Raw genomic sequence first — 15689 nt, 5'->3', positions numbered from 1 at the left:
ATCTACACATGTTCAACCTCAACAATGAGAAAATTAAAATTGTAAAAGAATTCCTGTACCTTGGGTCAAACACTGATCAGAATGGGGACTGCAGTCAAGAAATAAGAAGAAGACTAGGAATCAGGAGGGCAGCTATGAAAGGATTAGAAAAGATCCTAAAATGTAAAGATATCAAACTGAGCATGAAAGTTAGAATCGTATAAGTCATTGTTTTGCCTAATACCATGTACAGTTGCAAGAGCTGGACAGTGAGAAAGGTGGATAGGAGGAAAATCAAATCATTCAAGATGTGGTGCTGAAGAAGAGTGCTGAGATACTATGAATAGCCAAAAAGACCAAAAAATGGGACTGCCTGGCAACTAAGATGACCAGATAGAGGATGTCATACATGATGCAAAGGCATGACTCCCTTGAAAAGTCAGTAATACTTTGAATGGTGGAGGTCAGTAGAGAGGCAGACCATAAACCAGATGGATAGACTTGTGGAGGCCATGACCTTGAGCCTGCAGGAACTGAGTAGTGTTGTTGAGGACAAGGGTTCTTGGAAGTTGACTCGGAAGCAGTTACCAATAACAACAACATCCCAGGAATCATGGAGGGCTAAAAGGAGATACAAAGGACAAAGGAGACCAACATGGAGGCTATAGGAGACACATTATTCTGAATCCTTTTGCAGATGCTGCTTGAACTTTGTCAGATGTGATTTCACTTTGGTGAATTTCATGGGATGCAAAACAAGAAAAAATATCTGAAAATTTTGCAAAGGGAATGAATTATAACTTTTTTCTTCTGCTTGTGGTACATAAAGGAAAGAAAATGAGGAAAGTGCTCCCTCCATCTCTCTCTCTCTCTCTCTCTCTCACACACACACACACACACACACACACGTAGCGGGATCCTGCTGGGACCCCAAAGTTCTCTGTGACTGAGAGAGAAAAGCAAGAGAAAGACCAGTGTGGGTAGCCATAATTGGTACATATGGAGAGGTAGGATAGTGGTGAGCAGGAAAGCTCTTTCCCTTTTAAAGCTCTCCTATTGATTCCCTCTTTACTGTACCTGCTGCCTTTCTGGAAGGGAAGATGAAAGAGGCAGAATGCCCAGCTAGCCAAAACGTCAACAAAACAAACAACTTGACCTTATTATTGTTCTTTTGCCTTTAGTAGAAATTTGATATGTAGGATTAAGTAGGTGAATTTTTTTGTGAGATAAGTGATTTCATCTCCTGACTGTTGCATATCAATTCACAGCATAAGGCATAGAAGCAATGTTATAATTTTGGAAAGCCTTCCACAGCATCAGTGAAACCATGCTGCTACCTGTACAAATCTTTTCACCTGGTCTTGTGGAAGCAGGCATTTGGCAGGCATAGGATTTCAGAGTCTCTAAGGACATCCTGAGATCTCTGTCTTGGGCAAAAAAGAAAAAAAGCAAAAAAGCAGGTGGTTTTTTTATTATTAGAAAGAGTCTGATAATGTGTCTTTCTTCCTTCGTGTTGCTGACAAGGGCAGTTTGCTCTACTTTTATGGAGTTTAAGTATAATACACTTAATAGCAGTTAGTGATGTCAGTGCTCTTTGGTATAACAAATCTCTTGTGTGAGATAATCTTGGTTAATGATCAGCATAAAACAGATAGAGGTTGGGGCTTTAAGGCTGCTATAAATCCTGCCTCCACTGTGACTGAGTGGAAAGGAGGTTATCCCATTAACTTTTCCACTGTATCGACTCTCTGTGTCTTACTCTTTGGACTCTAGGGACAAAGACACCATCCAGTTATTACAGTGCTTCATAGGCCACTCTATTGATTTGATCTTATTTTCAAACACCACCAGCTGCTAGGAGCAGATTTGTAACCTGCTAGTTTTCATGCAGGTGGTAAATGCATGTTTGGAATACACAGTTTCAAGTTGAAGGTGGAGACTCTTCATGCAAAGCAAATCCCTGCCTCCCAATACACACTTCTGGCATTCTTCCTGATATTAATTTTTCTGTATGGGAGGCAACAAAAACCAGGAATGTCTGGACTAAATAGTTCACACACAGATGTGTTTGTCTGGACTATTTCTTAACCTCACTATTAAAACATGTTTTCATAGAAGGTTACATTATAAAATAAAATGCATTACTAAAAGGTACAATCACTTCTGTGTGCATGGAGCCAGAAGGATCTGTAATAGTCCTGTTTAAATATTTGAAGGGATGTCATATTGAGGAGGGAGCAAGCTTGTTTTCTGCTGCTCCAGAGAACAGGACCCGGAGCAATGGATGCAAGCTGCAGGAAAAGAGATTCCACCTCAACATTAGGAGGAACTTCCTGACAGTAAGGGCTGTTCAACAGTGAAACACACTCCCTCGGAGTGTAGTGGAGTCTCCCTCCTTGGAGGTCTTTAAGCAAAGGCTGGATGGCCATCTGTTGGGGATACTTTGATTGAGAGTTCCTGAATGGCAGGGGGTTGGACTGGATGGCCCTTGTGGTCTCTTCCAATGCTACGATTCTTTGATTCTATGATTCTATGACTGCTGCAGTGTGTGTGTGCAATGTTTGTTTTCTTCCCCCCAAAAAACTCTCTGCCTTATACTTGCTGCAGGTACAAACTGATGGCTCTCTTGGATGAGAAGGTCAGCACACTTCAGCATGATACTGACACTCTTCAATGCATTCAAGAAAACAAGAACTTCTTGAACAGAATGAGGCATAATTGATTTTACAGAATAAATAGGAAGAAATTTCCAAGGACAATGAAGAAGACCATAACACTGAGGAAGCGCTCTGGGAGACAGTCACCATCAAGAGCAGACATACAGTAGGAATGCAGAACCACTCCATCTCAGTAATCACTTCGTACATCTTGCTGCAGATAAGAATGGTGACGATACCCAAACAGAAGACCAGCAACAAGAGATGCTGCAATTGAAGGAAGGAGTCAATAGCCCTTATCACTCGGAGGTTTTTGCAGCTCAGATCTGGGGTGACTGCGGGTCCAACAATGCGAATTCACATTATAACGTGAGTGTTTTATCACACCTGTTTGCCCTTCCGTTGCCCTTCCAAATTGAGGGGGAATTGAATCCAAGGCAAGTCACGTGATGCAGTTTCACTCAAAGCAGAGTTAGTGCAAATTGTATTACCACTCCAGTGCATACCATACGGATTCAACGATTTGAATTGGGTCCCTTGCGCATGCTCAGTGGGGGTCTGAATGCATCGTGAACCTTTGCACTTCCGGGCCACTGCCTGGTTCCACTTTCATGTGAATGCTAGCCTCACGTGAATGACAGCTTCGTGTTTCTTCCTCCCTTCTATTTTCCCATCCCTGGCAGCCAAATTCAAATGGGGTCCTCCGTGCCAGAGCCCTCATCCATTTCAGCGACATCTACATCTATCCTCCTGTCATTCACCTCATCTATTTCAGCCACGTCTATATCTATCCTCTTGTCATTCTCCTCATCCATTTCATCTACATCTCTCCTTCCCTTTGTAACAGTTGCCTTCTCTTAAGTTGCATCCACACTGGGGAGATAATCCACTTTAACTGTCCTGGCTCAGTGCTATGGAATTCTGGGAACGGTAGTGTCATGAAACATTGAGCCTTCTCTGCCAGAGAGCTCTGTTGCCTCAGCAAATTAATATAATAATAATAAAAAATTATTTATATACCGCTATTCCTGTGTAGTTCATAGCGGTTTCCAACAAAGAAATTGCAACAAAAACAATTATAAACAACATATATCCCCAACAATGTGCAAACCAACCACCCATAGCAATTAAAAACTATACAGCATCTAAAACCAATTATCTACAAAACATTAAAACCATAACAAATAGCTGGATTGAACAGTATACATCATCAAGGGGAGATAAAAGATAACATTAAGGCACATGGGGAAAAGCCTGGCGGAATAGGAAGGTCTTCAAATTCCTCTTGAATACATCTAGGGAGGTGACAACGCGGAGCTCATCGGGCAGGGAGTTCCAAAGCTGTGGGGCTGAGATGGAAAATGCCCTCCGAGATGAAGTATATCTTGCTTTAGGAACACTTAATAAATGTTTTCCACCTGATCTGAGAGTGCAAGGCGGACTGTATGGGGAGAGGCAGTCCTCCAAGTACCCTGGGCCCAAGCCATTTAGGGCTTTATAGGTAATAACCAACACCTTGTATTGCACCCGGAAGCGAACAGGCAGCCAATGTAGATCTTGCAAAACTGGTGTTATATGGCTGGACCTGGAGGATCCAGTAACCAACCTTGCTGCCATATTCTGTACTAATTGAAGCTTCCGGGTTTGGTACAAGGGTTGCCCCATGTAGAGCGCATTACAGAAATCCAACCGAGAGGTTACCAGGGCGTGTACCACCGTTTCAAGGTCCCCCCGGCTCAGGTAGGGTCACAGCTGGCGTATCAGCCGAAGCTGGTAACAAGTGCTCCTGACCGTCGCATCCACCTGAGATGTTAGGTGGAGCGACGAGTCCAGAAGCACCCCCAGACTGCGAACTGAGTCCTTCACGGGAAGTGTGACCCCATTTAGGACAGGTGGAAAAATTTCCTTCCTCGGGCCAGGAGAACCTATCACGAGTACTTCCGTTTTCTCTGGATTCAGGCTGAGTCTATTTTCCCTCATCCAGCCCATTACCGACTCCAGACAGGCATTTAGAGGAGAGATGCCATCCCTAGTCACTGCATCAGTCGGAGACACAGAGAAACATATTTGGGTGTCATCAGCATACTGATAACACTGCGCCCCGTGTCTCCGGATGATCTCTCCCAGCGGCTTCATGTAAATGTTAAATAGCATGGGGGACAAAATCGCTCCAGACACCAGATGTAAGGGCCCCCTTGTCGGAGCGACAGTCCCCCAGCTGCACCATCTGGAATCTACCCGAGAGGTAGGAACGGAACCACTGGAGCACAGTGCCCCCGATACCTAACTCCCTCAGGCGTTCCAGAAGGATACCATGGTCAATGGTATCGAAAGCCGCTGAGATGTCCAAAAGCACTAACAGGGACACGCTTCCCCTGTCTATGCCCAGACGGTTTGAAATGGGTCTAGAAAATACGTTTCATCCAAGATCCCTTAAAGCTGGAAGGCAACCGCCCTCTCGATCACCTTCCCTAAAAAAGGCAGCAGCGAGACAGGCCGATAATTGTTCCAAATTAGGAGGTCTAGGGAGGGCTTTTTTAACAAAGGTTTTACAACAGCCATTTTTAAACTAGATGGAAACCGCCCTTCCCTGAACATTATTATTATTAGTAGTAGTAGTATTTTAAAAATTAATTATTATTAATACCATTATTATTTTAAAATAAATTATTATTATTATTATTATTATTGGAGTTGGAGTTGGAGCTTGTTGTGGGGTCCTTGGCTCGAGGCTATGGAATTCTGGGAATTGGAGCCTCCACCCCAGCCTCCAATGGCCCCCTCCTTTGCTCCCATCTCTCCCTGCAGCCTCCTGTTTCATTCCCTTCACACCTGTCATCTATATGTAAATCTACCCTTCATTTTATTACCTCCATCCCTTTCCAGTTTCAAATGAATGCTAGCCTCATGTGAATGATAGGGTATGTCACCTATCACTACATGCCCTCTGCTTCATTTGAATGTGTCACTAATCTCTAAATGCCCTCTGCTTCATTTGAATGTGTCACTAATCTCTAAATGCCCTCTGCTTCATCCGAATGTATCACCGGCAAGATTATTGTTGTTGTTATTATTATTATTATTATTATTATTATTATTATTTTGCAGTGAAAGAATTTATTAATAATAATAATAATAATAATTTTTTCACTGCAAAATAATCAGTGTAGAAACTGAAGGAGGTTGCAACTGCACTGGGAAATAGTCCGGTTTGACTCCACTTTAACTGTCCTGGCTCAGTGCTATGGAATTCTGGGAACTGTAGTGTCTTGAGACATTGAGCCTTCTCTGCCAGAGAGCTCTGGTGTCTCAGCAAACTAATAACTTATTATTTTCCAGTTTCTCCATGCACACAAGCAGCCTTCCCCAGCAGCATCGGAAACAGCCACTTTCCCCCTCCTTGCCAGCAAGTCTCCTGTCCACGTTAAAACGTGAATACATTCATTCCCCAGTAGCTCTCTGCCCTTTCCCAAGCAGCATCGGAAACAACCGCATTTCCCCTCGGCAGCAATGGAAGCGGGGGTGGGGGTGGAGTACCGGAATCAAGTGGGGCAAAATTGCAGCACAGCATCATGGGAAATGTGGGACCTTGGAAGTTTGTGGGGGGGGTGTACCAGGATGGAAGCAAAGTTGCATTCCACACCAGACCAATTCGGAATGAAATTGAAGGGAGCTTGAATGCGAATTCTGTGAATTCACTTTTTTCCGAATTCATCGAAATGAGGAGTCACTTTGGAATCACTGCAGAAGCGCCATGGAAGGAGTGCCCATAGAAAGGAATTGCATGTGATAACACATCACGTTATCGCATGAATTCGCATCATTGGATCCGCAGTCACATTGGATCTGAGCTGCAAAAAGCTGCAAAAACATACCTGTGATAAACACCAATGTAACCACTAACTGCAGTTAGAGAAAAACAAATGTGCTGGTGGTAGGTAATTTTATCCAACTCACACATATACTGGGTGGAATCCCATGACTAGATATACTAAAGAAGAAGAGACACAGCATGGGTGGAATTTCATGAAGGGGTTTCTGAAAGCACAATCACAAACATTTCCATGGAAGAAGAAAAAAGGGAAATAGATGCAAAAGTCAATGTGAGTGCACAATAAACTTAAGGAGAAAGTTAAAAGTAAAAAGAGCATGTGTAAAGAATGGAAGGAAGGATGAATCTCCAAGGAAGAATATGATGCCCAGAAATACTGGAAGAAAAACTAAAGCTCAAAATGTGCTGAGACAGGCTAGAAAAACAGGAAGCAAGAAGAAGGGGTTTGAAGCAACAGAATGACCAAGTAAATGGTGGGACAACTGCTCAGCAAAGGTGGTATATTGCTAACAGATCACAATGAAAAGGTAGAACTCCTCAATACCTATTTTGCTTCAGTTTTCCCCAAAAAGAGGACTTTTGTTTCCATGCACCAGCAAAGATCTTGGCAAGGAGTCTGGATGCAAAGCAAGATTCAGAGGCAGGAATTACCTAGTTAACCTAAATTAGATTAATTCCATGGGGCCAGACAATGGCATTACTAGGGTTGGTCTCGTGGTGTCACTCCCATCGATCTTTTCCAATACGAGACCATACAGAATCCTTAGTAATTTGACAAAATGACAACTATAAAAACACAAGCAGCAACAAAAATAACAGTGCATGCCTATAGTGTGCAGATGAAACCAAAAGATGTGAAGCAGCATTGTAATTTAGTAAAAATGTCATCTCTGATAGGAGTGCTTGAACATTAGAAGGTTCAAAAACTAAATTAATATAGAGTTTTAGTTTTGTATGTATAGTGATAAAGTACAAGCTGGGCTTATGAAAAATGTTTTGTGGTTAACTAATACATAATAATAAATAAAACTTTTATTTATATCCCGCTTTTCTGTGACTAGACAATCAAAGCGGCTCTCAACACATTAAAATCCACATTTACAACATTGTATCCCAAATCCCCCCCCCCTTTAAACAGGATTAAATATGTTACAATTAAAATATCTATTAAAACAGAATTAAAAAGACAGAAAATATATACAGTATGATGAGGACAGAGCGGTGGGCTAATACATGATGTGAGGGCAGACATTCTGTGGCCGGGCACTTTTTATTCAGGAAAGGCCTACCGGAAGAGATCCATCTTGACAGCTTTTTTAAAGCTGTCTAAGCTGGCAATTTGACGGATCTCGTCTGGCAGACCGTTCCATAGTTTGGGAGCAATTTCAGAGAAGGCCCTCTGGGAGGTAGCGGTTAGTCTGGTTTTTAAAGGCTGTAATAGATTCCTCCAAGAGGACCTGGGTGTGCGGGGCGGATTATATGGGAGCAGGCGATCCCTCAAATAGGTTGGGCCCAAGCCATGTAGGGCTTTAAAGGTTATAACCAACACCTTGTACTGTGCCCGGAAACTAATAGGCAGCCACTGAAGAGATTTTAGAATGTGTGTTATTCGGTCACTCCTAGTTTTTCTGGTGACCAGCCTGGCTGCCATATTTTGCACTAGTTGAAGTTTCTGGACTAGGCACAAGTAGAGCGCATTACAGAAATCAAGTTGTGAAGTTACTAGTGAATGTACAACAGTTTCTAGATCCTTTACTTACAGGAAAAGGCGCAGCTGGCGTATCAGCCGGAGCTGGTAACAGACGCTCCTGATCGTCGCACTCACTTGGTTTGTCATGTGAAGCAACGAATCTAGGAGCACCCCCAGACTGCGAACACAGTCCTTTGTGGAGAGCGTGACCCCATCTAGGACTGGAGGTTGCAACCCTATACCTGGTTTGGGGGCTCCTACTGTAAGTACCTTTGCTTTGTCTGGATTCAGCCTGAGTTTGTTTTTCCTCATCCAACCCATTACCGCTTCAAGACACTGATTGAGGGGAGAAATGCCATCTGTTGTCATAGCTGCTGAATGGGACATGGAGAAATATATTTGGGTATCATCAGCATACTAACACCCTGCCCCATGTCTGCGAATGATTTCTCCCAGCGGCTTCATAAAAATGTTGAATAGCATCGGGAACAGTTTGGCACCTTGAGGGACGCCACATTTAAGCTCCGTTTTCGGGATATTTTTTATAAAAATAATAATAAATGTCTGCTGAATCATAGAATCATAGAATAACAAAATCATAGAGGTGGAAGAGACCACAAGGGCCATCCAGTCCAACGCACTGCCATGCAGGAAATCACAATCAAAGCATCCCTGACAGATGGCCCTCCAGCCTCTGTTTAAAGACCTCTAGAAAAGGAGACTCCGCTACACTCCGAGGGAATGTGTTCCACAGTCGTACAGCCCTTATTGTCAGGAAGTTCCTCCTAATGTTGAGGTGGAATCTCTTTTCCTGGAGCTTGCATCCATTGTTCCAGGTCTGTTCTCTGGAGCAGCAGAAAACAAGCTTGCTCCCTCCTCAATATGACATCCCTTCAAATATTTAAACAGGGCTATCATATCACCTCTTAACCTTCTCTTCTCCAGACTAAACATACCCAGCTCCCAAATGAAAATGATTGGAAAATGGTACAGGATGCCACATCAGTTAGCATTTATAAATGATAAATTTCAATCAAAATTTTGTCATGTATGTGGAGGTAAGGGGATTTACATACATATGTGATGGGAATGCCTATTTGTTCAAGAATTTTGGACAGAGGTTAAGAAACAGATAAATACAATAATAGGGATAGAGATACTTTTAAATAAAGAAAATTGTTTAATTCTCAATTTAGGGGAAATAAAATTGAATAGTAACCAAAGACATGTAATAAAACAATTTTTAAAATCTGCTCATGCAGCGATTGCTTTTGGATTGAAAAAGAAATTGAACTGGAATAAGTCTTATTTGTTTAAATATGTAAAAGAATATATATTATTTGATTTCCTTAGGGAAAGAAGACTTAAATATATCGGGGAAAGCAATAAAGAATCATGGAAAAATAAGTGGGAAATTGTGATTAAGACAGTGGAAGGTAAAATCGGGTATGAAGATGTAAAAAATATAATTAATAATATTTTGCACATCTCCAATAATGATTGTTAATTTAATCGAAATCTATTTCCCTCAAATGCTGTTTGTGGGAGGGGAAGAGGGGAGAAAAGCACATTATGAGATATGGATTGTATAATTTGTACAATGTACTGTGTTATAATTTTTTAAAAAAACATACACAGCTCCCTAAGTCGTTCTTCATAGGGCTTTTATAGACAGTCATTATGTACTGAATCTGTTGGAGAAATATACCTTTAACCAACTGAGAAAATATTTGACAGGTGACACATATTCAATGGGACACTGAATCCATACTGTGAAGGTTTTATGATGCTGTGTGGTACCAGATAATGACTCATATCTTACACACTATATAAGTGGACTAGGAGACAGGTCATTTGTGGGTTGGTTGGATGGATTGTTGTGATTTGGTGTGGAGCTGTGTGTTGGTGTAAAGAAAATGAAGAAGTTGATAAGAAGTCGGAGAGGAGAGTTTATATATATTTGTATATATTGCAACTGAAGATACAAACCTCCAAGGACTTTGGATGAATCAATGGTGTCTCTGAATTCTTCTTTTAAGTGTGAAAAGTGATCACTTAATTAACAATGCCAACAGATGGGAGTTTTTTGTTTCCATATTCTGGTACGTCATTGTTTGAGCTGCATCTGGATGCATCATCCTCAGTTTGCGCTGTAAATTGGCTTGGTAAACTCAGCTGACAGAACCCAATAGATGTACACTCTTACCCCGGGATACGAACGCGCCGCGATACGAAATTTCCGGGTTACGAAAAAAATTCTTTTAATTAATTATTTCCGGGTTACGAAGGTTTACCCGGGTTGCGAAAAAAAGCCGGCGCTTTTTAAAATGGAGCCGCGGCGGAGCCGCGGCTTTTCCCCATTAGCGCCTATGGGAATTCGGCTAACGAAAAACTTCCGGGTTACGAAAATGGCGCCGGAACGAATTAATTTCGTAACCCGGGGGACGAGTGTATTGGTACAGAAAACATGTTGTATTTTAGAAATCAGCAGATGTGTCTACTGAATTCCAGTCAATACCAGTGACACAATAGGTCTCACAATAACATGATAGCATTTTTCCTCTTTTTAAAAAAAAACTCTGGCGGGATATAAACGGGCAGGGGAAGACGTCTTGGAGGTGTATTCTGCTGAATACGGAGCCTCCAGACCGCCCGCCCCGGGCGCGTGCTTCAGGTGTCGGGGCTTCCACACGGGGGGCAGTGAAGACGCCTCACCTGGGGCCGTTTCTGACCCGCAGTTTCCAAACCGCCGCCTCGGAGGACGCTGCAAAGAGAGAGGCAGCTTCCTCACGGGCGGCCAAAAACGGGGCTTTTTTTTCTTTTGCCGGCTGGCGGATGCGCAGCTGCGCAGCTGCAGCGCTAAGCAGCGGCGGCAGAAAGCCTATGTGCACATTTAAAGTGCCCAAGCCCCTTTAAAACTTTTTCCCCCGCTCTGCCCAAGAACAATGGTGGTCTCCTGCCAGCTGGTGATCAGCTGGTGTTGGCATCCTTGTCCTCTTGCACTTTGCCAGTGTCACCAGCATCATGGATGCCTCCTCTCCTTTGGTCCCCGCGCTCCTGCTGAATCTGCAATGCACAGCCACAGCTGTCGCCGCTGCCACCGCTGTCCCCCTGCCATCCCCCATCACCTCCCTTGTACATATGTAAATATTTACAGTTTTAGGGGTTTTTATTGTTAGGTGAAAATGGCACAGGAATGTGTGTAGGGGCTCACTTTAAAGTCCAAACTTTCCAAGCAGCGCATGCGTACATGTTGCTCTAGGGTTAGGGTTAGGGTTAGGGTTAGGGTTAGGGTTAGGGTTACGAGTCTTAAAATGCGCTGCAGCTGTGCTGCAGCTTCCACACCTGCATGGCAGCTGACGCTGCAATTAAAGCCTGACTGCAAACCACGCATGTCCCGGACCCCAACCCATTATGCGACGCAGCTGACACGGAGCTTTTAAACGGGCAACTTATATTTGCGGCGTAGCAATTCGGGCGTACCGGTGCAGCAGCTTACATACGGAGCTGCGCACGTACGTCGCAAATCAAAAAGAAGCGGAAAAAAGCAGCACCTTTTTAATGCCACCTCTTCCCGCTTGGGGCGTGCGGGGGGCGTGTTCATGGTGGCATTCAGGTAAGGCCCGTCTGAAGGCTCTACCTTCATGACGTCATGAATACACCCCTTTTTGCCCGTCTGTATCCCGCCTCTGATTCACTAACAGCACACAGAAGATTAGAATCTACACCATTTGCCTTGTATTGCAATGATAGGCTGACAGGTTTTGACACACATAGATAAAAAGACACTGAATATAAATTATCCATAATCCAAGTCATTGATAAAGATGTTGAATAGCACTTGACAAATTTAATTTTTTTGGATTCTTTTAAATCTCCTTGGGAAACATCTCTTCTTCAGAAACTGAATGAGTTAGGGCACAACAAAAATGAAATTCTAAAGCTTGATGCCGATAGAGCTAAATCTATTATTAAACAAAAAATCCTCAATGTAGAAAGACACATGGACTCCGCTTCCCTCTCAAAATATGTTATGTTCAGTGTTCAAGTTCTGGTCCCCTCCCCAGCTCCATACTTATTCCATGTTACCCTCCCTAAGTTTAGAGGGGCTTTAACTTTGGCACATTTTAATGTGTTACCTTCGGCTGTTTTGGAAAGTAGATTTAAAAAAACACCTTTTGAATTTCGTTTCTGCCCATGTGGCTCAGGTGCTGTTGAAACCAGTGAGCATGTTCTCCTTTATTGTCAATTTTATAGAGATATTCGACATCAGTTGATTATTCCATTACTGAGTAAATTTCCAGGTAATACTGATTCTTTTTATTTACGCCTCCTATTGGATAATTGTGATTCTACAGTATCCCATAAGGTGGCTAAATTTTGTTATATTGTTTGTAAATTGCGCCCTCAGCTGACAAATGGACATCCTATTATTGTGTAGATGTTTTGTTTGGATATTTTTAAGTATAGTTTATCATAAGTTTGTATTTTAACCCTTAATAGTTATGTCGTTTGCTGTGATTTTGTTTTATACTGGTCAAAGATCAAATAAATTTATATTACTATTACTATTACTATTGGTCGGAGAGGAGGAGCTACACTTCAGCCTTCTGTCCAGGAAGAATGTCAAAATCTTCTCCATTTTGAGTATGACTAAGAAGTGTGAGTTTATATTAATTTTTTAAAATTTATTAATGTTTTTGGCTTTTAGTTGGCTGTGTCCTCAATTTTTTTGAATGTCCTACATTTTGTCTCGGTTTTGTGGAAGAGAGTTATGGCAACGCTAGTTGGAAATCCAGTTAACATAATAACATAAGAAATGTTACTCATAAATAGGCCACCTGCAGAGTATTTAGAAGGAAGTGTACATTAGCACTACTAGTTACAATCAGTTTGTACCCATGGATTTTGTTACATGCAAGCAGAATGTGGCCTAAAATATGGGTAAGCAGTTTATATGTGTAAGGAATGATATATTGGTCGTTTGTGATAATTGCATATTTTTCTGTAAATGTGTGTTAAATTTACATATTTAGAAGCATGGAATAGCTAATTGGCTATTGAATATAGCTAACTATATCTTCCTGAATTCTAATCCGGAACTGAAATGTTACAACATTACTGAAGAAGACGATTAAGTCGAAATGGCCTCAAAACTCCAGAGGTAGCCGTCTGCTACCAGTGTTAGTAACAATGCTAGTTGCATCCATGCTACTAGTGAATCTTCTACCAATTATATACTACTACCTTGATTACAATCAGTTTGGAAGTACCATTGCAGTGTAATCTCCACAAGGTGATTTATCTTGGTTCTTTGGGACACTGCCAGAATTGCCGGGCTTCTGATTGAATTAAAATTACTGAGATATTCACCTTATATTGATTCTCATGAAGTGACCGGTGTAAACAGAAGAATTTGTCATCTCAGCATCTCATATCCTTGCAAGGTGTTTTTTTGGTTGGTTTACATTTGTTATTCTCCTATATCAATTTCATCATCATTTCATGTTTATTTAGAATCATTCAATTATATACAGTATATATTGGCTAAGAATTTTTGTAGCTTTCCTTTATTCGTTAACATTCGTACTTAGTGATATATAGTATACCTATTTCTTGGTTTTTTTCTCCTATTTTGACCAGTTACTGTGTAAGCCTCCTGTTGTGTAAGAATCTTGTGTCAGTGAGCTATAGGCATCGCAATGGGTTTCTTTTTATTTGCTTGTTCATTATAATGCTTCTTTTGCATTAGCTTTATCTTGTTCATGATACAATTGGCTATACAGCTGAAGAAACTTATCTTTGGCGAAATGGAAAAGAAATCTACCCAGAATACTCTGGCGGGTTATAAACCGCCGCTTTGCGGCGATCTGCCGCCACCACTGTTTGCTCCGTAAGGGAGCCACTGCAGCCAAACCGCGCGGCTCCGTTATGGAGCAAAAAAGAAGCTCCAAAATGGAGCTTCTTTAAGCGGCGCCTCTATGATGTCGCGAGGCGCCAGGAGCACAGCGTCCGATACGTAAATAGGGTGGCGGCCGTGTGGAACGGCCGCCGCCATATTGTACGTACAGAATACGTACTAGGGTTAGGGGGGTGCGGAAGCACCGCCCCTTCCTAACCCTAGTACGTATTCATTACGTACTAAATGGCGGTCTGTAACCCGCCATTGTCTTGCTGTCTGCTAACATTTTCTACTGGCTGCCAACATTTTATTTTCTACAACTGTGAATTGATAAAATTTCACTTTCAACAAGTGTGAAGGATTTCCTTCTGCTATTTGAGACTATTTCATTTTCAGCATTGTAAAGGACTTCCTTGCTAATACATATGTCACTACAACATTGATTATAATTCTATGGTTTTTTCCCCTAAACTATTGTAATAAGTTCATACAGATTGAACTAAATGTTGTTGTTGCTGCTATTTTATATCCTGCCTTTCTCCCGGTATAGGGACCCAAGGCAGCTAATAAGATGTAAAACAGTACAGGTTAAAAACAATGCAAAATATTAAAATATAGGCACAATGCCAAAAAAAACACCCCAGTTAAATAATTTTAAAAAGTTTAAAACATTACACATTAAAATTTAAAATATATTTAAAATGCTATACAAAACTCTATAAAAACCTTACACAGCATTTATAGCCCAACCCTTGTCAGTTTGAGAAAGCCTGGCAGCATAAGAATGTAATTTGCATATAAACAGCTGTACATAGTTGAATTAGGTATTCTTATTTACATAATACACTTGTTTGTGATTAGATGTCCTAGATAGTCAATAAAAATAAATAAATAAATACTGGAAAGTAATTTTATACATGATTACTGTCGCTTTTTAAAATTTTCTACAAAATTGGAAAAATGAAGAAATTCCAGGTGAAGATGAGTGGTTACTCAAACTATGCAATATGGCACAGATAGATATCTTAACAAATATTTTGGATGATAAATTTAAGAAAGAAGACTCAAAGGATCAAAAGAAATTGTTTAAATCTGGAAAGACAAATTAGGAAATTTAGCAACCTTATATTTGATTAAAATTTACCATTTGTTTACCATTACAATACTAAATAACTTTCTACAGATAACAAAGTTCAAGATAGTGTAAAATCTTTTAAGGGCCTTGCCAAAATGGATTTAAATTGTGGTCAGTTCTGTGGTTGTATGAAGTAGGCAAATAGGTAGAAGTTTTAACAGTATGGGATATACTAGGTAGTAAACTTTTTAAAAAATCTGAGATAAGTGGAGAAAACAAAATATTGGAAAGTGCTTGATACTGAGGGATAAGAAGTTATTTATGCTTTTTATATACATGCAATTACTTCTTAAAATATATTTCCCTTCTAACTGTACTTTCATAAAATAATGTTAAGAAGTGTACTGTACTTTGTAAATAAATATGTTTGCTTATTTTGTTGTTGTTAGGTGCCCTCGACTTGACTTCTACTCATGGTGACCCTGTGATGAGTGTGTAGTGTGCAGGCAGAGGATGGAGAGGAAAGGATGGAGAACTGCTGATGGCAACAGAAC

The sequence above is a fragment of the Sceloporus occidentalis genome, unplaced genomic scaffold (assembly GCF_023333645.1).
Source record: "Sceloporus occidentalis isolate IW3139 unplaced genomic scaffold, rSceOcc1.0.p SCAF_3, whole genome shotgun sequence".
NCBI lineage: Eukaryota > Metazoa > Chordata > Lepidosauria > Squamata > Phrynosomatidae > Sceloporus > Sceloporus occidentalis.
The sequence above is the reverse complement of the archived record's forward strand: the minus strand, read 5'-3'. Positions refer to the sequence as shown.